General features: G+C 41.7%; 1 protein-coding gene and 1 pseudogene across 6 annotated transcripts in view; one reads left to right on the top strand and one right to left on the bottom strand.

Moving 5' to 3' along the window:
• The window catches only part of Mapk10 (mitogen-activated protein kinase 10), a 270,735-nt gene that overhangs the window by 35,766 nt on the left and 207,148 nt on the right, over positions 1-27,821 (top strand). The window lies entirely within an intron of this gene.
• Positions 103-10,438, bottom strand: LOC132652914 (large ribosomal subunit protein eL21-like; annotated as a pseudogene).

Genomic DNA, 27,821 nt, shown 5'->3' with positions numbered 1-27,821 from the left:
TCACTGTTTACAACGTTTTTCTATGTAGACCAGGATGGCCTTGAAGAGTCACCAGGCCCAACATCATTTGAGTTTTTATTTTACTTTTTAATGTTATTTTACTTACTTTTTTTTTTTTCCTCTTTTGGCCATGACCTCATATGGAAAGGGCGGCAGCAGCTCGGCCTCCTTCCCGTCAGTCCTCACTCAGTGGGCTTCTCTCGGGGGCACGGGCTGGCGCTTCAGCTGAACCCAGGTGCCCTTCCCTTTGGCTTCCTTTCCTTCTGATCGTTTTCCTTCACCTCTTTCAGGAAGCTCTCCCTGCTCCTAGAGCGCTTTACCTGCTCAAGCTGCACTTCACTTGCTTGCTTACAGTGATGCCCATGGCATGCTGGGTGACAGTGTAGACATTTCTGGTTTTGCTGTGGCAACACTTGCGGGGGTGGAGGGGGCTTCCTTTTTGAACAGTTCCCATTTCCTTGATGTCTACAATTTCGGCCAAAGGAACAACTCCATGTTTCCTAAAAGGCCCAGAGCACGTGTAGCCAACGCCCCTCCTCCTTCCCTTTGTCTTTGCAAGATGGCCGCCATGGAGAAAGACTGTGCGAATGTTTTAAAGCCTGCCAAGAACGGCATTATTTTTATACAGACTTTCTCAGTGTGTATCATTTTTTTTTTTTTTTTTTTGTGGCTCAAGTCTTCAGTTAGTAAAGCCAACTTGCAAAGTCTACATACTAACACATTGTCAAATAAAATAGTGAAACATATTTTTGTTGTTGTTAATTTTGCTACTGAATTTTACCAGCAGAAACGAAAGTCACAGACTATGACAGAGGGTTTGTCCACCACAGTTAACTAATTTTCCTCCTAAATTAGATAATCTTCCTGGACTCTTCAGTTACTGCTTAGATTGTTACAGGGAAGATTATGAACAGGAAGTCTGGTAGAATGGGCTGCCTCTTTGGTTTGGCTCATTGCTTTGTTGTCTGGTCCCACACAAATGGCCTCTCCGAGACACAACACGATTGGGTGAGGGTGAAAGGTGTTTGCCTACATAAAACACTTAGCTTCATGTTTGGTAGCAGGCTGGCACACACTGTTTATAATTTATTTAGGGTTTGTGTCTGCCCTTGCCTGCCCTGGATTTATAATGGAAATGAAATGTGAGAGCACACTTAGAGGCCCGAGATTGTGCGGATGGACTGTAAAGAAGAGAGCCAAGAGGAAGTGGACTCTTTACGACTCCCTTCCTTTTCAGCATGGGAGAGCAGATTTCTTCAACATCTGCTGTCAAAAATGCCGTGTTCCAAAATGAACGCCTCTGAGACCTGAGAAGTACCTTCCTTTCCCCCTTATGGCTAGAATGCTTTAACTTTACCATGATGCTGGTTAGTGCATGCTTCACCGTTGCGGACTTCGAATTCCCCAGGAAAAAGAATGGGGCTTCTATGGGCCTCAGGGCAGGTCAGGGATAATGGATTTAGGGATGCTGTAATGGGTTTAGGGGTAATCATCACTGGATATAAAAACCTTCGAAACACACACTAGATCTCTGCTTTCTCCACTGACGTCTCAGAACAGGTGGATTGGATGGATGAACAGCTGTGGGACTGAGCCTCATGAGCATAGCCTGGTCTCTGTCTCCTCAGGCTCTCCAAGGAGGCCCGGCCTGAGTGGAGCCACTAAGACTTTGGCATAGCTGTCATTCAGGCTGCTTGCCTCCTCCCTGCCAATTAACTCATGGTAGACATGTGCGAGTTGCTGTCTCCTACTCTGTGTCTGCAGAGCTTCTGGGCTCTATAAATAGATCCTGCAGAATGTAAGCTAGCTGACGAGATTATAATGTAGAGCATGTCACACTCAAGAGAGGTGACAAGCTGAGGCAGAAAAAAAATTCTAAGGACAAGCAAATTCTTTTTTGTTTTTGTTTTTTAAAATTTGTAAACATACCTCTTAGGATCATTGTCTTTTTTGTTTTGTTTTTTTTTTTAGTAATCACTCATCACTCAAACTGTACTGGAGTGCAGTTTAAGCTTGTGGTTTAATATCTGGGTTTGTAGTTCTCACAAGAGGAACAAACTTAGAGAAATAATAATGCATTTACAGTAAACCGAATTTATTCGTGAGAATTTCATATGTGTAAACAATGCATCTGGGTAATATCCTCTCCTCTCTCTAACTCCTTCCATGAATTTGCAGTGATACTGAAAATGAACCTAATTATTTATTATGTGGTTCCATTTAAAAATAAAGGAATTTCCAGGGAGTACTGTGTGTGTGCTTAGAGGTACAAACTAAGCTTCTCATGCTGAATGTTTACGGAAATTCATGTTCTTTATTAGCCCAAATCAAGGTCATCAATACCAATTAATTTTTGGCAGTAAAGGTATGCAGTCTACTTATTTTGGTTATTTAAGTATATTTGGGTATTTAGAAACCTCATAGAAATATGCTCCACTTTTGAAAATGTGAAAAGAGTGAAGGCTTTCATTTCAGTGATTAATTAGTCCAGGGTTGAAATAACCTTCCAACAGTAGAGATATAATGGAATTTTGCCAATTTGGTCTCATTATTTCTGAAGTATAGATTAGGGGAATGTGTCTTCAAATGAAAGAATAGATTAGCTGGAACAAACTGAGCCGAATTTCACAACTGTGAAAGCTTCCTACAGGGCAACATAACTGACTTGTCCAAGGATGCACGTATAGCCACTTGGCCAAGAGAGCTGGACTGTGAGTGTCATGCTTCCAACACCCCTGCTCCTCTCTCCTTCCTTGGAGCATCCTCTGAAGAGTGAGCATGTCAGAACATGTGGTTCTGCAGCATAGACTGAGGAGCTCTGGGGAGGCAGCGTGTTTTCAAAGTCTCTCTAGAGAGCAGCAGTGACGAGAGGGGTGAATGAGTCAGGGAAAGAGGTCTTTGCCTCGGAAGATGAGTCTTGATTTAGACATGAATGCCTTGGCTTCCCGGGGCTCTTTGGGTACAGACATGAGGCAGACATATTTGAAGTCTGAGGCTGACATTCATTACAGCTTGAAAGTCCTTCCCAGGGACGCTGACTCTTCAGCATTTTCAGAAGGGTTAGGTGTGGTCCCAACACAGGGAATGAGGAGGAGTCTTGCTCAGTGCAAGGGTGTGAGTGAGGGTGCTCGCACAGTCAACAGACACTAAACTTGTTTGGCCTTGTCCAGTGCATTGATAGCTGAGGGTACAGAGAAAATGACAGGAAAGCTGCCAAGGGCAGCTCTGGACCAGGTTTCTCATCAGACCTTGATCTTACTTCCTATCTCACCATGGGGAAACGCAGGACTCTCTAGCCTTTGACAAGCCCTTGACATGTGGATGATCCACATCTCCAGCCCTGTCAGGGGAAGAGCTGTGTGGCCAACCAATCACATTTCCTTAGTACGTAGCCCAATAATTTGTTAGAATTGATTTGTTCCAGTCAGTAGTATGTTCAGATGTAGAGGGTGCAGGATGGACCCTTAATAGTATAAGAAATTATAGGTCATTTGAGGAGAGTGAATACCACAAAATGGAAATTATGTTCTCTAGTCTTTAAGTGTCATTGCCTCAAGGAAAGAGAATTTGGTGGTTTGAGTGAGAATGGTCCTCTACTCTCAGGATTTTGAATCTTTATTCTCCAGTTGGTGGTGTCATTTGGGTTTAGGTTTAGGAGGTCTGGCCTCGCTGATTAAGGATGGGCTTTAAGGGTTTCAAGACCACACCATGCCCAGTTCGAGCTCTGCATCATGTTTGTGGTTTGAGACATGAGACTCAGCATCCTGTTCCTGCTGCTTGCTGCCATCCTGGACTCTCATCCCTTTGGAGCTGTAAGCCCACACAAAGCCTTCCTTCTCTAGGTTGCCTTGGTTGTGGTGTTTTATTGAGGCAACAAGAAAGTTAATACAGAGCATTTAGTCATTGGCTTCAAAGAGCACTTCCCTAGAACACAGCTCTAGGCTTAGATTTTTCACCAAAGCTACTTTATTTAGGGTTCTTAAATGCTTCTGTCTCCCTTCCATCCACTGACCAGGAGGTAGTTAGGTAAAGGGGGTTGTAGACCTTTTTAGAAGTAGTTTCTTGGGATGAGTCCACTCTTCATGGCTCAGATACCAGCAGTCAAGTCCAAAAGCCAACACCCAAGCAGCAACTCAAATCAGCATGATTCAGAAGATCCGGACAAGTCAACAAAAGCCACAAGACTCAGTTGGATTACCCTGAGAAGTTCTCTAGAACGTTTCTCTCTGTGAAGTCAAGTTTGGAAGCACAACGTAGCGATGTCGATCCAAAAGGTGAGGTCTCACTGTCCGTGGACTTCTATATATCCCTTCTCCTCAGAGTCTACGCATGGATGTCCTCAGCTGACCAAAGTGATGCCCCTCTCACGCGACAGCTTCTAGAAAAACATCACATGACTCAACTGAGTCTTCAAAGAAACCAGAAACTTTGACTTCACACATCACTGGAGCTTCAGTCTTGTCTGGGGAGCAGGGCATGCGAAGCCGTACAGTGAAGGTTATCTGCTGAGGAAAAGGCAAAGGAACAGGAGGGACATCAATGTTTCGTTCGGGCTTCGACCTGATGCACAGACCTTAGACAGGGCCAATAGTGAGATTCCGGCGACGAGGAAAAGTAAGAGAACGCAGACTCAGTGCTCCCCAGAAAATACCTCACGAATCCTTGCTTTGGAATTCAGATCTACAGAGCAACACATCTGGGGTGTGGAGGTGGCATGGACCCCTCCTGGAGGGGGAGGATGTGCCAAAGGACTAGTGTGTGACTGCAGCAGCATGGATCCTCGGCCATATTGGATTAGGTCACAGATTATAAGTGGATTACTTTAGGCTGCCATTGTTTTTAGGAAGGCTTCCACATTGTTTTAGCAAATTTAGTATTAAGGAGGAGGTTTTGAAAACCCAGAACTTAAAAAAAAATTCCCCTCTCATGCAAAATGAGAAGCGTCAGATGGACATTCTCACCACGGCAACAGCAGCTGCTGCAGCTAACACCTCTGAGCTCGTTTGTCTGCTGTCCCACTTTCCAGAGGGAACTCAGCTTCCTCCCCACCCACAGTCCATATGGACATTGTAATTAGCAGCTACAGGACACGTCCATCTCTGCCTGCAGCTACTGCTTCCTGAGCCAAAGGTCAATGTCTAAAATGAGGTGAAAATCACATCACCTTACAAATTTTTCATCTTTTTTAATGAAAGCAAGTTGCTTTTACTTTTAAGTTTTTTTTTTTTTTTTTTACCAGTGAAAAATATTTGCAAATTTGTCTATAGGTAAGAATTGTAGTGTATTTCTGTGGGTTCCTGTGCATGACAGGCAGAGATAAGGAGCATGCGCAGAGAGCACATATTCTTGAATTCATTCAGCTCTTATTGGAAATGATATTATGTACATTATTCTTAGTTAAACGGCTGACTTACGGGTTTATTTGTGTTACAGTTCTCACGATTCTTAAGAAAAAGCATTTGTTTTAGTTAGATTGAACATTTTTCTATAGAATATATAAAAATGTTTAAATGCTAGGTTTCATGTCGTTGTAATTTTTTCTGACAGTATTTTTTGGTTATTTCTGCATGAGAAGCGGAGGGCCATATGCTCCAGGATACTGTCTTTGGTTTCTCTTCCTTTCTTTGCTGACTGGTGTGGTGAGTGTGACAGAGCTGTGGGAACACCAACGTGAGCTCGTGTTGGACACAGGCAGTTTCGGCATTTGGTGGCAGAGATGCTAAGCTGGCATCCTCACAGTGCAGTCCTTCCTGAGAAAAACACAGGCGAGAGAGTATAGAGAATCATTTGGACATAAAGGAGAGGATTTGAGGATGCACATTTTGGTAATTTTGGGAAGAAACTAGAACTATACACCAAATCTCTGTATAGCGAGAAGTCTTATAATGCTGGAGAAAGATGGCTCTGCAGGTGAGAATGTTCGCTGCTACCACAGAAGATCAGAGTTTGGTCCTCAGCATCCATGTTGGGCAGCTCACATCTGTAACTCCATTTCCACGGGATCTAATTCCCTTCCCAGACTGTGTCAGTATCTGCACACATGCACACACACACACACACACACACAAATAATAAAATAAATATTTTAAAAGAGAAATATAATATTTACAAAATGTTTTATGTTTATAACAAGTTTCCAGAGCTGTATTTGAAGTTGAATTAGTTTGTATTCTAATATTTCTTGAACGACTGGGACGGCCTCACCATCAAAACATGCACATCTTTGCCCAGATTATCTGATTCTTTGCTTCATATTAATAAAGTAACTTTTTGCATGTGTATATAAGTATAAAACTTGCAGATGAAAAACCTATTCTTAATACTCTTGGTGGGAAATTTTATCATACAGTATATAACAAACATTCTCTAAATGTTTACATTGCTGGATTAAGTGATTTAATTTCTAGGGTGCATTTCCTGTGCACTATTGAAACTACATAAGGTTGTACCTCTAGCATAATTCAGAAAGGAAAAAACTATGAGCAGTTAAAAATTTGAAACCATTCACTAATTGTATTTATTAGAGGATTAATAATAGATAATCATGTACTTTGAAATACTTTGAAGGATTAAAAAACTGTTTACATGGAAGATTTAAGGGCATAGCTTCAATTTTAAGAGGAAGAAGTAGAAATATATATATATATATATATGTTTGTATGTGGTATGTATGTACATAAGTCTTCCCTTCCTCCCTCCCCCTTTTATCTGCTCCTCCCTCACTTCCTTGTTCCATTCTTTCTTTGTCCTCTTGTTATTAAGGTTGATTTTTATATTCTCTTAAATTAAATATTTCATCAATATATATTCCCTTTGCAGTAAAAATACCAGCATGTGCTATTTCTGTTGAATCTTCCTCAGTGAGCGCACACATCTTAAATCTAGAGCTTGGCGGATTCTTACGCCTGCAAGTACCTATGTAACCACCAGACAGGTTGAAATGCACATCATCTCCAGAAACCCAGAAAGGCTTGTTGGCCTTCTTTCAGGCTTCAGCAAGAGTTAAGTAAGAACTCACTTAACTTACAGTAAATCAAAGAGCCTGTCTTTTTGAGTTCTTGTTGCTACTGCTAGGAAATTACTACAAAGCGAAGCAGACAACTCAATACTGTTTCTCTACTAGAGTCTGGAAGTGCAAGAAAGAGAAATCAATTTTCTGTCTGTGTGGGCTGTCTGATACCAGTGTTCTGGTCACATAGCGTGGTTAGTCTTCTCCCAGCTAAACCAAGGCTCACTGTAATAGTGATATGGGTTTGGGAAATGATGTCTTAGGTGACACCTGTGTTCTCTGTCTTCAAGTTGCCGTTTGTATTATTTTACCTTTGTAGACCATGACAGAATTGTAGTGACTTAGATGATACAAAAGGCTGTGTGTGTACAAGCGTTTTAATTGTTTTATTTTATGAGAGTATTTAAGGTGTGGCTGTGTGAACAAACTTGGTTTAGCCCACACAGGACCTTGGTGACAAACCAAAGAAATGATTTTATCCAAGTTTATCTTAATGAGATTGGGATTATTGGATTTACGTGCAGGAATACTTACAGGAGTGAGGTTACTTACAGGAATGTGGCCCACTCAAACGCTGCTGTTTTACCAAAAAGTCCCACCCATCGTGGGTAACATGGCTCCTGAGAGCTGTGTCAATTAAGCTTTTTGCAGAACTTGCCGATGGCTCGGCAGGCTGGACAGTCTGCTCCTCCCAGCCGTTGTGTGCTGGTTCATAACCTTGGTGAGAGGCCTTGGGAATCCTGTGACTTTCGGAGCCTGGTGCATTTCATCTGCCTCTCGAGTCTTAGGAAATCACCCTGGAAAGAAAGACTCGATCCGGGGGAGATGGGTGCTCAACCCAGCACAATATTATTAATAGTAACCACCCAGTGTGCAATCCCACACATTTCAAAAATTGTCCCAAAAGATCAGCCTGTGTATACAGTAGACCAGATGTGCTTGGAAGGATGCTGCCGAGATCTTCATATCTGTGTTCAAGGAAAAGTGGAATGTGATCTATAAAACCCAAGAAGGCACACACCCTAGTCCTTGAATAAAAGGAAGAAGGTTTCCCATTGAGAATGGTGCTTGAGCCCTTAGTTCTACACAAAAGGAGAAGAAATTATTTCATATGGACATGACTCACTATTGCTAAAGGTCTTTAAATGTGATACCCCATGCCACATAGGATGAAAAATAGTTCATTTGGATCAACAATGGTCTCAAACTTCTCTTCTAATTTGAAACAATCATATGTGAGTCTCAACACCGAATGAAAGAGTGTTTGATTTCATTAATTCTGTTCTTAGAATATTTGAAGTTGTTGCCAGATATCATAAGGATCTGGAGAGAATTTTTTTGTGCATGCATCTGCTGCTTTTGGAGACACTTTCCCTGTATCGACAGCTTTACTTTTATTCTTCTAGAACACGATGAGATAGAGTTTGGTGAACAACAAAAGAAAGGGTCTGATGTGGGTGTGCTCCTTCCCTGTAGCTCCTCTGAAACGCAGCGGTCTTAATGCTCATTTTTGTTTCCTGCTGTTTGCTCAACAGTCCAGTGGCCCTGGGTCCTGGGGCCGCTCTGCCTGACTTCATAGGGAAACATGTGACAGAAGGCTCACTTTTGATGCAGCCAGATCTAGCCTCTGCAGGAATTACAGTCTCATTATTGCTTGGTGTACAAACCATGACATACCCATTATAGTTTGGTTCTATAAAAAAAGATATAAAAGTTGGTATTATTTTCTAAGGAAATATAATTGTAGTCTTTTAACTCTATTTTAACGTCTATTTGCTCACTGCAAAACTAGAAAAATGCCCTTGTTAATGGTACTTTGGGTGACTTTCTCAAACTCCAAGCAGGACTGTTCAAAATCATCTTGTGTCATAAGATGAACAATATTTTTTTAAAGAATCATGGCAAACAAGCTAAGAAGCACAGGAAAGGCAATGTTTCTCCTCTGAGCATCATTACTAATGACTAGCAGGAGAGAGCTGAGGGTTTCTGAGTTATAACTTTCTCCTGAATATTTTATAACTTAAGCTGAGCCATTTTGTGATACTCGTACATCTATACTATTCAAGCAATAGAAATGTGCATACATGTTAGCATATAAACAGAGGAGGCTGTTTTTAAGAACAGACATGCATGGGTGACTCCGTGGATTTATTTGTGGGAGTTGGGGACTTAACATAAAAGGGTAGTCATCTTAATGCCTGCAATCTGGCTTTCTGCTGTGTCTTTGGGTCTGTCCCTCACCTTTCTTTCTCAGAGGAAACATAAGACATCCTATCTTAAAGCAAGGCCTGACGTGCACACAAGGAGATATGGAATAAATAATTGAAGCCGCTTTCATTGAAAGCTCTACACAGCAGGAAAAGAACAAAGAATCTTTCCTGAGGAAAGAAAAAAACAAAACATGCAGTGAGAGATTTGTGGAGCGGGAGAAGAAGGCAAGTCATTGTAAATAGTAACCTCAAGGGAGTGATTGATATTTTAAAAATAAAAAAATAGATTTGTAGGTTGCCAGCAATTTAAAATTGACTTTCCTCTGACATAATATAGTGATAGTTTTCCAAATCCTAGTATCATATTTCTATCCTAGTGAGGAAGTTACTAATGGCGAAGAAAAGAATGAAATAAATAAAATAAAACAATTTAAATAAAAGCCAAATAGAGGGCATTAGTTACATTACATATGATGCTACACAAGTGTGGTACAGTGCCTAAATTTTAGGTGTGTGCATGTCCTGGCATACATCATTGTTAGATTAAATTATATTTACTAAGAACTTACTATATGCAGGGTATTGCTTGAACTTTCTTAAATCTGTACATCTTAACTATGTTTTTCTTAATAGTTAGATTAAACACGTCCTATCGGGACACTCGTTTTTATGGTATTGCCGCTGAGGAAAAGAGTGGCCAGTGACTTGATTTCGTAACACTGAAACCACTCAGTGCTGGGATTATTAAGTTAGCTTAGAGCATGGTTTGTTTGCCCGCAGCCAGGTGTTATTTAGCTATTGTGACCACCAGTACCACAATAAACCTTATTAAACACTGACCCAGTTCACGTAGCTGGAAGGCAGCTACATATGTTGCTATTGAACCGACCCCAGCTAACTCCAGGAATGTGGCCTGAAACACCACAAACGGTTGTAAAATTATGGCCAGGCATGGGAACGTGTCCATGGTTAGTTAGATGGTGACACCTGTATTGCCAGAAGTATCATTATGCAGTCACCATGCAGAGAGCTGACTGCACTGTTGGCTGAAGGAAAGGGGGCTTTGGCCTTTACCTCTTGAGCATGGGAGTCTCTGTTCATTATACTGAAGTGGTGCCGATGCGCGGACGGTCAAGGAAGTCTGCACAGCAGAGTTCCTCTCCGCCTTGTGTACGTGACCATGATTTGCCTGTGGCAACAGCAGAGAGGCAGAGTGCATGTCGAATAGCTGAGCAGCGACTGTGAGGCTCCACTCAAGCACGGTTCTTTTCATTTCAGTTGCACAGTATGGGGTAGGTTTTAAAAATACCATATGAAGTTATAAGATAAATAATAAGAGCAAAATAAAAGCTAACTGCTTGTGCTGGTTCTCTTTTCCTTCCTTCCTTCCTTCCTTCCTTCCTTCCTTCCTTCCTTCCTTCCTTCCTTCCTTCCTTCCTCCCTCCCTCCCTCCCTCCCTCCCTCCCTCCCTCCCTCCCTCCCTCCCTCCTTCCTTCCTTCCTTCCTTCCTTCCTTCCTTCCTTCCTTCCTTCCACTTTACATAAACCTAGATAGATCTGTTGCAGAACCTCAGCTGAAAAAATGCTCCATCCCATTGGCCTATGGGGCATTTTCTTTTCTTGTTTTTATTTACTTATTTAAAATATAACGTATTTTGGTCATAGTCTTTCCACTTACCCAACTCCTTCCAGACCTTCCCTCCTTTTCTACCCACCTAACTTCATGTTCTCCCCATCCCAATCCACTCCCTCATAAAAAAAAACCAAGAATCAAAACAAACAACCCAATAATACAAAAATTATCAAACAAGTCAAACCAAAACAAGATGCACATAAAAATCATGGAGTATGTTTTCTGTTCGCCAATTACTCCTGTTCATGGATTTGCTCCAGAGTGTATTAGATACAGTCAGAGACACTTGATTGTAGAAAGCTGATTTCCAGTCACTGGAATATATCAATTGCAAGTAGTAGAGAGACTTTGTGTCCAAATCCTCTTCTCCTTGAGGGGATTCTGTTTGGTTTAAACTTCTGAAGGTTTTAAGCACACTGCCAGAGTCTCTTTGAGTTTGTAATGTACATCAGTCCTGCTGTAGCTGGAACAGTTTCCTTGAAATCATCCACCACTTCTGTTTTTTTTTTTTACAATATTTTTTTTCTCCTCTTCTGCATAGATGCCTGGGTCTTGAGGCGAGTGATCTGAAAGACAGCCCATTTAAGGCTGTTTCAATGTCTCTTACTCACTACACATTGTCTTTGGGAGTCTTTGTGTTGATTCCCATTGACTTCCAGAAGGCTCTCTGGTGAGGTTTGAATGACGCACTGACCTATGGGTGTGGCAAAGTACCATCAGGAGTTGTTTTATTGCTATGTTCCTTTAGCAGAAGATTAGTAGGTTTTCCCTCAGGGCCCATGACCTTGTCTACTCTCCAGTTCCTGGCCACTTTATCATACGGGTTCCATCTCATAGGGTAGTCCTTAAATTCAGTTTTTAAAAAGTGATTGGTTATGCCTACAAGGTCTGTGCCACTCTTGCACCATTATGTCCTGCAGGAAAGTCACCGTTGTCTCAAGATTTGCGCTTGAGTGATACTGATGATTGCTTTTCTCTATCAGTAGCATGCAAAGTACCTTCCAGCACCACGAATGCTAGTCAGTAGTTATGAAGCTTCTGGTTGGCTGCCAGCTTGGTTTCTCTATGTCTGATGACGTAAATAGATGGTGTCTTCAAAAACAGTGCTGTATCATTAGGTTGCGGAGGGTAAACAGTACTACTGGTAATAGCCTGTTATGTTTGGAGGTTCTATAGAACCCTTGTGGCCAATAACTTAACAAGATAAAACCCATTCCCAGCAAAAGGTGACCAGTTAGGGCATTGTCTCCCCTGTTATGTGTTGACTCCATTACTTTCATATATGTATATGTTTTAGGAAGTGTCTACAGTAGTAGGATCCAATATGGCTTTTCATAAGACCTTTAATGCCAGTTGTCTCTCCTTAACTCTGCCCTCACATCTCACTCCTGGTTTAATCCTTTATCCTAGACACTTATTTATCTTTTTGTGGCATTGTATCCTATTTTTGATTTTTGTCCTCCTTAAAGTTCCCCTTCTCCCCCTTGATCGCTTAACAGCTACCTAACCCTGTGGTTATTCTGATTAAAACACACATGTCCAAAGATTTAAAGCTAACATCCACATATAAAAGAAAGCATGTGATATTCGTTTTTTGGTATCTTTTGGGTCTTTTGTCTTTTGGGTTGCCTTTCTCAGGGTTTTTTTCTAAATCCATCTATTTACCTGCAGATTTCATTTTTCTTAATACTTGAATAATATTCCATTGTTTAAAAGTACCATACATTCATTATCCATTTATCAGGTAACGGACGTCTGTGTGGTTTCTAATTTCTGGCTCTTATGAACAGAGCAGCAGTGGACACGGATGAATGAGCAAGTAAGACATAGATTGCGCTGGATCTATGCCCACTGGATGTATGTGGTGGTTCGATTTCCAGGTTTCTGAGGATCCTCCACACTGTTTTCCACAGTGGTTAGGAAAGTTTGGACTCCCACCAGCAATGGCCAAGTGTACCGTGTGGCATTTTCTCGATCGATGTGGAAGGGCCCGGCCCACTGTGGAGCAGTGCCACCTCTAGACGCTTGGTCCTGAGTGGTATAAGAAAACAGACTGAGCGATTTAGGAGGGGGTAAGCCAGGAAGCAGCACTTCCCCGCGGCTTCTGTTTCAGGTTTCTGCCTTCTATTCCTGCCCTGACTTCTCTCACTTACAGAATATGCCTGGAGAGTTATGAGAGGAAATGAACTCTTTCCTCCCCAAGTTGCTCTTGGTCATGTTATTTTGTCACAGCGATAGAAGCCTTAACTAGCACACTATTAATACTAACCAAGGAATATTCTTGGCATAAAACTTTGAATTAAAGAGATTTTAAATTTTTTTTCCATTTCGATGCGAGGATTATAAAATATGAATGCTTTTGCAATTTTAAGAATGGAAGAAAAATTTATGATCTCAAGTTCAGATTTCACTATGCCGATAATGATGGTGATGAGCAGTGTGCCCAAATAGCGACTCGCCAGGTGCCATGTCAGGTTCTGAGCAGTGCTGATTGTTTCGGCATTATGAAATCAAATTCAAAGTTCACTAAATGAAACTTAAATATCAGAAGGCATAGCTTTAATTATTCCTTCAACTGAATCCCAGTTCATATTGCAAAAATAGCAGTAAAAGCAGATTTTCAATTTTAATGGTATGCTTTCTTTTCAATCCCAGATAGCTTTGAAAAAAAAAAAATCCTTTCTTCTTTCTCAGCAGAACAGATGTATTATTCCCCTGTTCTATTCTAAACCAGGCTAAAAGCTTGGCAATTCGTGAGTAAGTAGCTGGTGGGTATTATTCTTGGATGCATGCACCTAAATAGGCTATTTATAATTTAACTAAGTCATATGAGAGACGTCCTCTCCTGTAAACGGGGCTGGCCTACAGGAACTCAAGGAAGAGGAGAGGCATAAAGCTATTATGTCATCATATTCTCCTACAGCATATTTTACTTCTCTTTTCAGAAAGGAAAAGTAGATTTTTGTGGAAGACTGTACTAACTTAAAATTAGGCATAAGTACTGTGTCAGACGTTTTATTTTGGAGAGAAAAACACAACAATAAATGTAGGTATTTGTGGTGCTACATGGAAGACTTTCTTATCTTCTCCCCACGCTGGAGCTTAAGTCACTAAGGAGATATTTAAAGATCACAGGTAATATGAACATCAGACACTATTCCATATTTTCAAGTGGGTAATAAACCTCAAACCTGAAATTTAACATGCCAAGCAGCCATTATCTTTACACCAAATCAATCACTTTCTTCCCCATTAATATTAATGCAATCAGCATTTCCCTAATGGACTGGTGTCAGGACCTGAGACATTTTTGACATTTTTAGCTCTTAAATGGTGCACTTACCTGGTAGCACGCGGCACGGTTCCTGCCCGGAACACAACGTTTAATTCTACAGCGAGGTCTCCGTGCAGGGATCGCTCCGTGTCACGCCTAAGCTGGAGAAGAAGTTACTCACAGGCTTCTTTCTTCTGTCTCATATCTGAGTAGTTTGGTGCAGGAATCTCCAACTTCAGATCGCTAATGACTCCTCCTTGCTGCAGAAGCGACAGCACACTGCCAAACCTGGCCTTTACAGGAAGGCACCACGGCTGTCTCCGAGCTGCACTTCCATGTGTGAGACAAGCCCATGCCTCAGCCACGCTAGACAGCCCCCATTTCCTGAGGGAACACCACACTTCATCACTTTGGGATAATCTTGGTTCCTATCCTCACCTTTTGAAGTCCTCTTTGCCTGTGGATGCCACGCACCAATTCTCTATATCCCAGCCTAGCGAGGTCTTCTTTTCTATGAAGCTGCATCGCCTTTGAGGCCTCTGAAAAATTCCTTGTTACATTATGACACTCTTTTCATTCCCCACCCCACTTTTTTTTAATACTCATACACAAGAGTCCAGATTGTCTTACAAAGTGGTAGGGCTAGAGAATGAGGAGGAGTTTTCACCCCAGATTCCTCTTGGGCATGTGTATGATGAAACTTCCTTTAGCATATTAAGAGCAAATCCCAGAGCGCAGCATGAGCTCATGGGCTCCCTTCCCCCCAAGGCAAGCCCTGCAAGGACGCATCATGTGCTCATTAGGGAAGTGAAGAGTCTCCGTCTGCAAATGTGACCCAGAAAGCTGCTGTGCCTTTGCATGTCCCCTGGAGATGTGGTTTCTTGCTCTCTCTCTATTGTATTCACTGTGGTTCAGTTCTTCTTGGGCCCTTCTTGTCATATACAGCGCATCACTTGCATGGTGGCACACATTTGGAAGGTCAGGAAGCATGTGTTTGAATACACATGTGGACACAGGCAGAGTTAAGCCTACTACAGAGCAACCGAGGTTTATCATGGGAATAGTCATTCAGTGGGTAATGCGCGTCTCAGAATGTGTAAAGTGTCTAAGCTCCGCCTAGGCATTAAAATATTTTTAAGAGTAAACAGCAAACCTTTAATAATTTCTCTGTGCATCTCCGTCTGAGAACTTTTTAAATTTTTGAATGTTAAAGGGCAAAATTCTGCTCCATAATAGCTTCTCTTTTATTTTGCATGATGTCATTGGCCACGCCGTCTCCTATTCATGGTTCTAAGGCTGTGTTGGTGGATACACGAGAGGGAGAGGACTGTTTGCAATGAACACAGCAGCACACTTCTCGGGGTGTGCAGTTTGGGATCACTGAAAGTTCTTGACCTCATTACAAGAAATCTGCATGGCCAATGATATCTTTCTAACATTTCTGTTCTTTCTTGGCAATGAAGCCTTGTAGAGATGCTGTGGCCTCTGACATCACAAAGGACTAAAGACAAAAGCAAATGTGAGGATCTAGCTGTTTTCTGTTAAACTAGATAGTAAAGAGACTTGCAAAGATGAAACAGTACCACCATCTCACTACCTTTTCAAATATATCCTTTAGGACTGGGACCCTCGCTCAGTAGCAGAGAGCTTATGTAGATTCACAAAGTCCTATGTTCAGTTCCTAGTATGAAAAATAAAATAAAAAAAACCTCTTTGAAGTGAAAATATGTTTTATTTTTAAAATAAAAATATTTTTTTAGCATTTTATGTATTTATTATGGTTATCTAAACTCATAAATTTTCTTTGAAAAAAAACTTAGTCAAATTTTAAATGTGGCAATCCCGATAGATACCATAGCCACTCAGAAATGCTTTTGGTGCCAAATTAAGCCTCTGGTGTCGTAAAGCAGATCATCTGGTTCTATGTGTGAAAGTCACACTACTTTACATAGGGGTAGTTTAGGCACAGCAGTTGATTCCATCTTCTTGATGTTTAAAATCATATATACGAAAATCGCCTCCTGATTTTCTTTTAAAAAAGTGATTATTTTTATCGAATTGGAAACAAATATTAAACTGAAATCTATTTTGCTTTGCCATCGTATTTCAGAATTACCTTTTTTTTTCTTTGATCATTTGAATTCCAGGACATGACTCTTGTTTAGTTACTGAAAATGATCTAAGTGCTCGGACATAGTGGAGACAAGCTTTCCCAGGGGACTCTTCTAAAACAATCGAGTGATAATTGGTTGAAGTTCCCTGAGCCACACCACTTTTTTTCTGGGTTAGAATTTACAGATGGAAGTCTTTTCTGGACATGAAGCAAACAGGGATAAAGGATAAGTAGTATATTATGTAGACAAATATTTATCACAAATAAGTATCTTAATGATGGATTACTTTGCATAAAAGAGATTTTTAAGGATTTTTAAAATACATGTTAATTTTATACACACATGTTTATGTACAATAACACTAGAAATCACAAGTACCTAATAGCATGTAGGCTCCTGAATATGTGCTTGAGTGAACACTAGGGTAATGATGTTTCCGTGAGCTGAATGTCAGAGTCAAGTACAGCATCACGGTAAACCCTGGAAGGGGGAACTGTGGGGGAGAGAGAGAACAAAGCCCCATGATCAAGCAAGATACACGTATCAAACACACATAGGTATCTGAAATGTAGAAATCCAACAAGGAGAAATTGCATATTATATTTCAAATACCCCAAGTAATAGAAAATAAAGACATGAACAAACTAAGCACTAGGAGTGCCCACAGCATATCCTTATGCTTTGAATTGACGCGTGATCATTGTTCTTAAGGCTGCTGTGTGAATCTTGGCACAGATTCACAGTGTGTCTGGCTTGTCAGGAAATTAGCCTCTACATTTCCTTGAACATTTATTATGTCTCTATGCTGAGAGTGTTGGAAGCCTTTTCTGGTTCTTGATAAAATCTCTAATGAGTCCTTGTAATGAGTCTTGTAAGTTCACCGCCTTGTGCTGAAGTCCGAAGCTGCTTAAACTGTGGTTCCGTCCCCACGTGGCAGGGCTCACAGAAACTCAACGTGAAGTTGTACGAATACAGCAACAGTGTCAGGGTTCTGAGCATGCATGGACCGGAGATTGACTGAGAGTCTAAGGCGGCGAGACCGTGTTGTTTCAGGCAGTGTGAGTTCACTGTTGGACACAGCACCGGGACCCCGCACTATGCACACTGCCTCCGCCGTGGCCACCACGCAGTTCCAATGAGGTTTACGGTCTGTGGAGAGTTTTCTGCTCCTGCAGAATGTGATGGTCTACTTACAGAAAACAGACACATTTAATGTTCCTCAGTATCTAAGTGTCAAATTAGCATATCCTGGGATTGCATTGTTAGGATATCTGATTTTTCAAAAGTTACTGTTTGAATTGATGACTTAAACTTTATAAAAATTTATCAGTGGGGATGGGGAAGTGGCTCATTCAGCAAAGTACATGTCTTACAAGTATGAGGACTTGAAATCGGTCCCTAGGACCCCTCAGAAATGTGTGGGTGCACTGGTACATGCTTGCTCCAGGGTGATGGAGAGTAGGGCCATTCCAGGAAGCTTACTGGCCAGCCATCACAGCCTACTTGGAGAAGGTCCCAGACAATGAGAGACCCTGTCTCAAACCAAAGGTGGAAGGCACGTTTGGACTGACATCCAAAGTTGTTCTCTGACTTCTACATATACATGCGCACATGTGTGTACGAGCCACACGTGTGCATACACATATTTACACACCAAAAGCATTAAATGAATTCTGGCTTGTAGAGCCAAATTCTAACAAATTCTGAAATGGTTTCTAATATCCTTCTGCCATTCTATACTTTGTATTTACATAATGCATCATTCTCAGCGTTGATGATTATGAGATCAAAATACTGATCTATTGAAAGATGTTGAATATGCCCTTATGACCTGTAGGATCAGATCAGACTTGTTTTTTTATTATGTAAAAATAAACAAGCAGATCCATCTCATTGGCATGAGATTTGCTATGTCTTCAATAAATGTTAAAATTACTTGTGTGCCAGAGGACTATTTTAAGATAAATTTATTTATAATTTATTGTTGTAAATATGGGTTTGTGTGCTTATTTTATACATGTCTGATATAGCATAGAGATTACTCCGGAGATAAAAGGCTCTGAAAGGAAAACATTTAAGAAGTCTTGCTCTAAAGAAGGAGAACCCTGGGTAAGATGCTCAATCCTTATACAGAAGGGCAAATGGGATAGATATCAGAAGATGGAGAAAACAGGCAACATGACAGGAGCCTACCACAGAGGCCTCTGAAAGACTATCCAGCAGGGTATCAAAGTAGATGCGGAGATTTATAGCCAAACTTTGGGCAGAGTGCAGGGAATCTTATGAAGGAAGGGGGAAACAGAAAGACCTGGAGGAGGGCAGGAGCTCCACAAGGAGAGCAACAGAACCAAAACTCTGGACCCAGGGGTCTTTTCATGGACTCCAAGGACCATGTATGGTTATCTAGAACCCCTAACCTAGAACCCCTGCACAGATGTAGCCCATGGCAGCTCAGTCTCTAAGTGGGGTCCCTAGTAAGGGGAGCAGGGACTGTCTCTGACATGAACTCAGTGGCTGGCTCTTTGATCACCTACCCCTGAGGTGGGGGGCAGCCTTACCAGGCCACAGAGGAAGATAATGCAGCCAGTTCTGATGAGACCTGATAGGCTAGGGTCAGCTGGAAGGGGAGGAGGACCTTCCCTATCAGTGGACTGGGGGAGGGGCATAGGAGAACAAGAGGGAGAGAGAGTAGGACTGGGAGGGGATGGGGAAGGGGCTACAGCTGGGATACAAAGTGAATAAACTGTAGTTAATAAAAATGAAAAACAAAAAGAAATTTAAAAAGAAGCCCTGCTCTAGAGGACTCAGACTTTCTTCTCTAGCCTCAGTCTCACTCTGTAAGCTCCAAGGACCAGTCACTATTCTACTGTCTTCTTCTGAGATCAGCATTTTTGGCTTTCATGCTTTAAGGTTTACAATTCTTGCAACGTCTTCCCACTGTCCGTGGACAAAACCTGCTTTTGCATCACACACGAAATCTTTCTGTTTGACCTCTAATCCCCATTTCATGATGACCTGAACTGCTTCTCACGGTGTCGTTGACCTCTCTGGGCTCAACGCATGGGTTTTAGGTGTATCATGGGTTTTCACCATTTACTGTATTCATGTTTTGTGTACATTCTCTGTAACCTGAAATGTTTCTTTTGTTTTCTAGCAGGGAAAGGGCTCTTGAGGATGGTGGGCTGTAGTGGTAGCTGCAGAGCCAACCGGCTGTGTTGGCTGGCCTCTCACAGCTGTGTTGGTAGATGAGCTTTTGGGAACGGACGGGGATGCCAATGGCTTCTGCTCATTGTTATGTGAATGACTCTAGAGCATATGAATTTGTGGAAGTTGAATAAAATGTTTGATAGATTTTATATGTAACAAAAGAAATGGGCTCAACTTTTTTGAAATTGATATTTTCACGCCTGCATTTCTGTGCATTCGTAGAGTTTCCTCAGAATATAGTGACAGTGCCACCATCCTAGTGTGACATTCTCCATTTCCCGGGACAAAACTAGCCTTGTGTCTCACAATGCTGCTGTTGCACTTTTAACTTACCTTTCTAGGGCATTTACCAAGTTTTGCATACTTCTTTTTCCACTTTCCCGGTAGAATAGTTTCACCACAAGGGAAAACATTTTATTTTCCTTTGTGTCACGTCTCCCCTTTCCAGGAGCACAACGCGTGGATACAGATATTTGCATTGTTCTGTTACAAGTCATCGAGGAAGGAGAACATGCTGATTGCATGTTGGATGAGGAGAAACTGGTAGGCAGAAGCAAAATACAAACATTTCACTTGCTGTGAAAAATATAACTGAGCACACTATTGAAGAGAGTTGAAGGGAGAGGGTTAAAGGGGTTGGAATGATCCAGAAGAAACAGACCAAGAGGACTGAGGCCCAGAGGCTTGTAGTGTGGCTTCTTCCCAGCATTGCCTTAGTAGAGACATTTTTCTTTTGTCAAGCTTGATGCATTTGTAAATTAGAGCTAATAATTAATGTAATTATCAAGACAGAAGAATTCCCACAATGGGATGTTTGAGGCAGAAGTGTGCAGGAGGCAGCCTTACTTGGCTCATTTGTCAATGAGTGGGCATGGGAGACACTCAGAATGAATACAGCTTGAAAGAAAAAAAAAAAGGCTTGAATCATCACTGTGTATTTAGAACTGTCTCTTGCAATGATTACCATTTCTCCCACATCCTTCCCATTCAACTTTCATTTATTTGTGAACTTGTAAACGAGTTTTTGACAACAAAAGAAACCATTAGAATGAGGAGATAGACTGCCCTCTCCCCTTACAATATTCTGCATACGATTAAATGGAATTGTGTTTGAATACCTAAGGATTCCAGTGTATTTCCAAATGCTTGAAAGGTCTTTCCGAAACAGAGTTTTCAAATATTTACTGGCAAATAGGCCATTTACAGATAGACTTAAAAATCTGCAGTAAATGCACAATTTATGTCTTGGCAGGTGAAAGAACCCAAACTATTTACTAACACAGTCCATCGGTGTTTCCATGACAACAGAGGCCAGTTCCTGTCAGCCCAGAGTGGCTTTGCCAGTTGACTTCAGCAGTGAACTCTGTGTGATGTTGCCAAATGTCTGGCTTCTGCTTTCCACTTCCAAGCAGTTGTTTCTTCCTCTGCATGCTAATGAGCTGCTCCACAAAGGCTGTGGTTCAGTGGCACTGAAGCCAGGACTCAGAATCGGATGTGGCAAGCCAGGGAGTGGTTTGCCCGGAGTGAGTGTAAAAACACGTATGATTGGATTGCACATTCCCTAACTAGCCATGGCAGTGCCTTATTAATAATTTGTCCATGCTATTATTAGGCAGCTGCGCCTGAATGAGAAATAGCTGCACATCCGTTACCTTTGAATCAGCTGCATTTTCAGAGGGGCATGCTGCCTGTAGCTGGCTGACACCATCATGTAAATCCAAATGACTGCGCACATGCATGCCGGCCGAAAAAGAAAATTGCAACCCAAAATGCTTTTTCGCTTTTGAAAAATGTTCATATATTGATCACTCTGACACAGAGAGAAAGCGGCTGCCTGAGGTGCCAGCTGAGAGATTTAAAGTGAGGGAGGGAGAGAGGGAGAGAGAAAGAGAGAGGACAAAGCTTAGCAGTTTTGCCGTTTGAAAATGTAGAGGAACTGAGACTATAAATTCTGGTGCTGTCGGCAGTACCAGCATGGCTGGCTGACATGCTCAGTGTGTGTCATGCCCCTGACAGCGGAGGTCAGAGCTGGAAGTATCTTTCCTCCATAGCATAAGTTCTTTGCATTGTACTGTTTGCTCCATTGCATTCCTGGCAGCCAGCACAGGGCACAGGACCTGGCATCTATTGAGTACTCCATAAATACTTAATGAGTTTAGTGAAATTGGGATCCATGCACGGGATGCTTGTATGTAAGCATTTCCTGGAGGGAGTCTCAGGCTTCCTCCCTTTGTTGAGGAGCACGGCAGCCCACTACCACTACCCTCACCGCTTTTTGTGCAATCCGTGGCTGTTACCCACCGTTGCAGTTCCCGGTGCCTGCAGCAAGCACCTCTCAAAGACACCACTTTCATGAGCATAGCATTCTCTCCAAATCCTTTCTACAGCATCTCTTGCCGCTGGTTTTAACCTTGGTTTTGTTATTACTGTTTGCATGTGCTCAGGTATGTGGCCCTGTATGTGAGTGCACTCATGTCTCAGTTATGTTTTTATTGTTGTGAAGAGACGCCATGACCAAGGCAACTTGTTGAATTGGGGCTGGCTTACAGTTTCAGAGGTTTATTCCATTATTTAATCATCATGGTAGGAAGCATGGCAGCATGTAGGCAGACGTGCTACTGGAGGAGTAGCTGAGTGTTCTACATATTTTTTTTAAACAATTAATTCATTTTATATTCCCATTTTATATTATAGCCCCTGCCCTCAACTCCTCCTGGTCCCAGCCTCTCTCCCTCATCCCCCTTATCCTTTTCCCCTAGTTCACTGAAAAAGGGAGTCCTCCTCCTCTGCCATCTGACCCTAGCTTATCAAGTCTCATCAGATCTGCCTGTATCCTCTTCCTCTGTGACCTGGCAAGGGTGCATTGCCAGGGGCAAGTGATCAAGGAGCAGACAACCAAGTTCATGACCGAGGCAGCCCCTGCTCCCCTTACTCGGTAACCCACATGGACACTGAACTGCCAATTGGCTACATCTGAGCAGGGAGTCTAGGTATTATCCATGCATGGTCTCTGCAGGACCCCCTGGGCTCAGATTATTTAGCTTTGTTGGTCTCCTTGTGGGGCTCCTGTCCCCTCTGGGTCCATCTACCCTCACCCCCCCCAATTTGGCTAAATTTACTAGCTAACTAGCCCCAGGGATCCTCCTATTTCTGCATTCCCAGACTTCAGGAGTGTTTGGCTGACTTTTTACATGGGTGTTAGGATTCTGCACCCTGGACCTCATGAAAGTATTTTATCAACAGGACCTCATTGTTCAACAACTCCAAAAGAAGTGATTCATTTCCGGCACTGAGCTTTTTGTTTAGTCTGTGGTGCCTAGAAGGGGTATCGTTGCCCTGTTACATGGTAACTCCATTTTAACTCATGTGTATGTGTGCATGTGTGTGTGTTTTGTGTAAATAATCTTATACAGTGGTGGGTTTCCACGTCTCTTTATTTTGAAAGATCTTTAGTGTTATGTATCCCCCTCCCCCACCATAGCATTTTTTGACACAAAATGTCTATGGCTGGGTGACCACATTCTGTTGCTTTAAGCTCTTTTAAGGACTTGGTTGACAACCCTTTCAGTACTATACTCTGTACCCGTGATCTCTTTTGGAATCATCCTCTCCACCCTCCTACTCCTGCTTCGCTTGCTTTCTTGTACTCTAAATGTTTGATTTCTCTTCTGAAGGTGTCACCTATTTTCTCTGGAGAGAAGGACCTCACCCTTCCCTCTCAGCATCAGAACCTGCAGGCACATGCTTACTGCAGAGCGGCCCCACATTCCAGACAATGGAATGTAGATGTGCAAATTGCAGTCTCAAAATAATCATGAGTATCCCGTAGCTTTGAAGGAAGGGATGCTAAGAAAGCTCTAAAAATGCATCTGACATTGGGCGGGGGAGCCTCTATGGAGACAGCAAACATTTTACATTGTTTATCTTTATCTCAGTGTAGAAGATGTTTATTCCATCTATTTCCACACCATAGCAGAATCCGGGAAACAAATGTCACTCAACTGTCTTCAGGGTACCATTCCCAGACTTCTTGCTCTCTGAATTGATGTGAGATCTTGCAGGAATTTAAAAAGGAGGATTGCTTATATTCATAAATGGAGTTTAGGATTCAAACTTGATTCTCAATATTAACTGCATAACGCTGCACAGTTAGGTCTTTTCAAAGCTTTGGGAAAATAACCTTGACTGTCATTTTTAATGGGTTTAGTGACAAAGCAAGGGGAATCATTGCTCACTTAAAACTCTTTACAAGTACTAAGCAATTAATCCTCATAGACTGCTATAAGACATGTATTCTCTTTCTTGAAAGATGGGAATACTGTTTACCATATAATATTACAGTTCAACAAATTCACAAACAGTGGTTACGGGTAGAATTTCTGCTCTCAAATACTATAATTAAACCCCGTTTCCAGAGTCTTCTTTGTAAACAATGTAACATGGTAATTTCTAGTCTTTGCCTTTAGATGACTAGTCTTGATAGTTCAAGAGGAAGAATATCTGCATACCAAATGCACACAGCATCTTAGTCCATTGGGATGCTGTAAAAAAAAATACTCCATCACAGACTGGATAAGTGATAATTGTAGAAATTTATCTTTCACCATTTTGGAAGCTGGATGTTCAAGATAATGGTGCTAGCACATCCATGTCTGCTGGTCCTGACCACTAGACAGCAGCTGTTTTTTAGTAACCACATGTGAAAGCCCAGCGTGGGAGCCTTAGCCTCCTTCAGGAGGTCATGCGAGGCCTCTGCCCTTATGATCTGTTCATGGTTCTGCCTTCGATACAGCCATCATGCGGTTAGAATTTCAACATAGGAAATTTGGGGGATACACTCAGACCTTAAGCTCCTTTCCCCTTCAGTCTTTATTTAAGTTCATCGAGTTACATGTATAAAGTGTAAAACAAACAGGTGTGATCACTGCTACCTTCATTCTAAGAAGCAAATTACGACTGTGCCACAAGTTGACTGAAATCTGAGGCTCACACCAAGAGGGTCGGTTCTTGCAAGTGTTCTGTTGGCAGGTCTTCAGGTTTCTTTCCTATTAATTGAAATGTAGAGAGTACATTAGCATCATATTGCTGCTGGCTTTGCAGATAGGCGAGCTGTGAGAGAAGCAGAATGCACTTTAATTTTCTATCCAACTTTTTCTCTGGCTTATGTAGTTCTTGACACAGAGCTTAATCAGAACCCTCTGCCCACCATTGGCCTTAAACTTTTAGATTTTGACTAAAAGAAATGAAGCAAAAGAGAAAGGTGCTGTAATGGTAACTGTTACACTTGGAGTAGACCCTAAGAGTTCAGAAACACTGGTGACAGAATTAACTCATAGGCTGAGGGCAAGAAGAGGGCGGGCTTCTCGCAGTGGTGACACGGTCATGTTAGGTAGCTGCTGTTTGCGAAACATCTCCCATGATCCTGGCAGTGGGGTAATCACAGCCTCTACCCCTGTGGAGTCCCCAGGAGCAAAGGAGAACACGGAATGCCACAAGTGGTCTAAAGGACTGGAGGATGCCAAGGTGGTCTCCACTCTGCAGGGATTTCCAGGAGCTGGATCGTGCAGCATCTTCAACGTAGTCTCAGGGAGCTTACATTTGTTAAGGCAAAAGAGAAAGCCACTGAAAAGTTTACTACAGGGAAAGGGCAGGATAGTGTTGTGTTTTATGTCCCCAGCTCTGGCTGCTATATAGGGAAGGATAAAGAATAGGCATAGAAAAAATGGTGAAGATCATTTTAACATAGGTGCACATATATGAGCCAATTACATTCTCACCAGGAGTGATTTTTATTATAAAATTATTTGTGTGTGTACAGATAAAGCTCTACGATAATGTTTATGTTTAATGGTTTTTATATACCTATAAAACCTACAGATATACAAATTAAGTACCAACCAAATTAAAACAATAATAAAACTCAATTTAACTACATTAAATTAAAAGGATGAGCAGTATATTCTTGCAAAAATGCATTTAAGATGCTAAGTTTCAGAATTCGCAGTGTTTTCTTTATATTCCTCCTGCTCACTTGACTGTGTGAGTATGATGCACCCTGGAGAGTGTCCTCACTACGTGTCTGTCCTTCTTCTCTTCTCTTGGAGAAACATTGATTTTAAGTGACCAGTTTCAAGCCCGGTGGCGTTCTCCTTTAATCCCAGCACTTGGGAGGCAGAGGCAAGCTGGTGTCTGTGAGTTCAAGGGCAGCCTGGTCTATAGAGTGAGTTTAAAAACAGCCAGAGCTCCACAAAGAATGCCCCCTCCCCAAAGTGACTAACTCCTTATTTTGCAGTTATTTTGTATAACAGTGTATCAAAACATACAGTGTAAAAATGCTTTCGACTTTCCTATTTATTTACAGCATTTAATAAAATATCACTGCTTACTGTGTGGCCATTGGTAAGAAGATTGACACCTGCAGTACGGCATCTGTGCAAGATGCTAGCTTACAGTAAGCACAGGGTGATGATCCAGCTCAGATGTCTGTGAGTGAGATATTTGAACTTTCGCCATAATACCACATGTGATCTGAGAACCCCAGCTTCCAATTTCATGGCTTCTGAACTACTCTGAAACTCAGATTAGTACCTTAGGCCTTAAGGAATGAGGTCGTCTTTTAATAATATATTATTAAAAGATGACCATATTATGTTTTATTTTTAAATTTTGATACTATTATTCTCCTCTTCCCTTAATAGATTACAGGGAAGGATGGAACTAGAGGGCAGGGGAGGAGGGGAAATTTGGGGAGGGTAACAAAAACTTAAAAGGCCCGTTAAAAAAACACATGAAAACCCATTACTATTTCTGTAGAAACTTTCTAAAATATATGTGTATGCATGATATAAAAAGAGTTTCTGTGGAGTTACTCGTTAATGGGGTGACCATACCTCATCTAGATACCATCTGCTGGCAAATAAAAATTCCAGTACCAGGAATGGGTTTGATTGGTTGGCCAGTGGAACTGCCAACCCACCCCAAGCATTGCAGCCTAAAACCTTTACCATTGTCTACCCTCCAGTACTTGATAGTAAGACGCTATGGCGGATGACCCTCCATTTTGGAGAAATCGAGCTGGGGCTCATCGGGAAGCTTCGTATCTATTGGACACTTAGAGTGTTGAAAGGTATCATGCATGCTACTGCAGGACAAAAGTAATCGTCAGCTGTTCCCAGCTACGAAAGCTGGGCACTGCAGTAATGCCTGCCTCGGCAAAATATGCCACTGTGCAAAAGTGGCACGATGCTCTCGGAGTGACCAGCTGCTCTCTGATTGGCTTTCAGGCGAACTTCATGAGACGTCAGTCATACCTGGCACTGTATGTGGTCAAGAATTTGTTTTCATTCTTTCAAGGGCTACATTTACTTATGCTGTGGCTGTTGAGTAATGACCGGAAACAACACCCATTTTCCTTTTTTTCTCTCCTTCCTCCTTTCTCTCCCATGCAGGACAATTCTCCAAGATGTTATTTGCTAAATAACACAAGCACCCTAATTGCTAAAACCACTAGAACCTAGAACAGTTTTTGATTGTTTAAAACAAAAACGTGAACTAAACAAATACCTTTCACAACATGGACAGCTATTATTTACACAAAAACTCTGGCCCAAACTTAAAAAGTACTCATTGTTTATAAGACAAGCATAAATTCTCCTCATGTGTTTTTGGACCTCAGAAAAAAACCCTGGGCTCTCAGATTTGAGTGCAGATCTGTTTGCTAGGAGGGATCTGTGGAGACATGGGCAGAGTAGAAGCCAAAGAGAAGGAAGACACTAACTGATGCTGCCAAGTGCAGGTGCTTTAAGCCCAGATCCTCCGCATCTCTGTGAGCATGGTCCAGAGTTTCCCTAGTTGTTGTTGGTTTTTTTGTTTTTGTTTATGTTTTGTTTTGATTTTTTGAGACAGGGTTTCTCTGTGTAGCTTTGGCTGTCCTAGAACTCACTCTATAGACCAGGCTGGACTTGAACTCTTAGAGATCCACCTGCCTCTGCTTCCACGAGTACTGGAATTACAGGTGTGCCAGCGTGCCCGGTAACCAGAGCATCTTAAAGTTTCCAGTCTTCATATTTCTGTCAGAGAAATGTTTATGTGACCTATGGCATAGAGGCTAATAAAAGGTATACAAATTAAATATTAAGGATAGTGCCCATAAATAAATTTATTTTAAAACAATTCATTGGTATGCCTATAATTTTACAACTTATTAAATGAAAAATAAAATCTGCGTACTAATGAGATGGATGGTATATTCATTTTCACATGAGTAATCAAATCTTTTCTAAATCGTTGATCCTGTAACATACAGAGAATCTCCAACATTTTTCAGAGGTGCTGAATATTTTGATTTTGTAATTATCAATGCTGAGAATGCCATT

The sequence above is a fragment of the Meriones unguiculatus genome, chromosome 3, assembly GCF_030254825.1.
Source record: "Meriones unguiculatus strain TT.TT164.6M chromosome 3, Bangor_MerUng_6.1, whole genome shotgun sequence".
NCBI classification, from domain to species: Eukaryota; Metazoa; Chordata; class Mammalia; order Rodentia; family Muridae; genus Meriones; species Meriones unguiculatus.
Note: the sequence above shows the minus strand (reverse complement) of the source record. Positions and strands in the feature narration are given on the sequence as shown.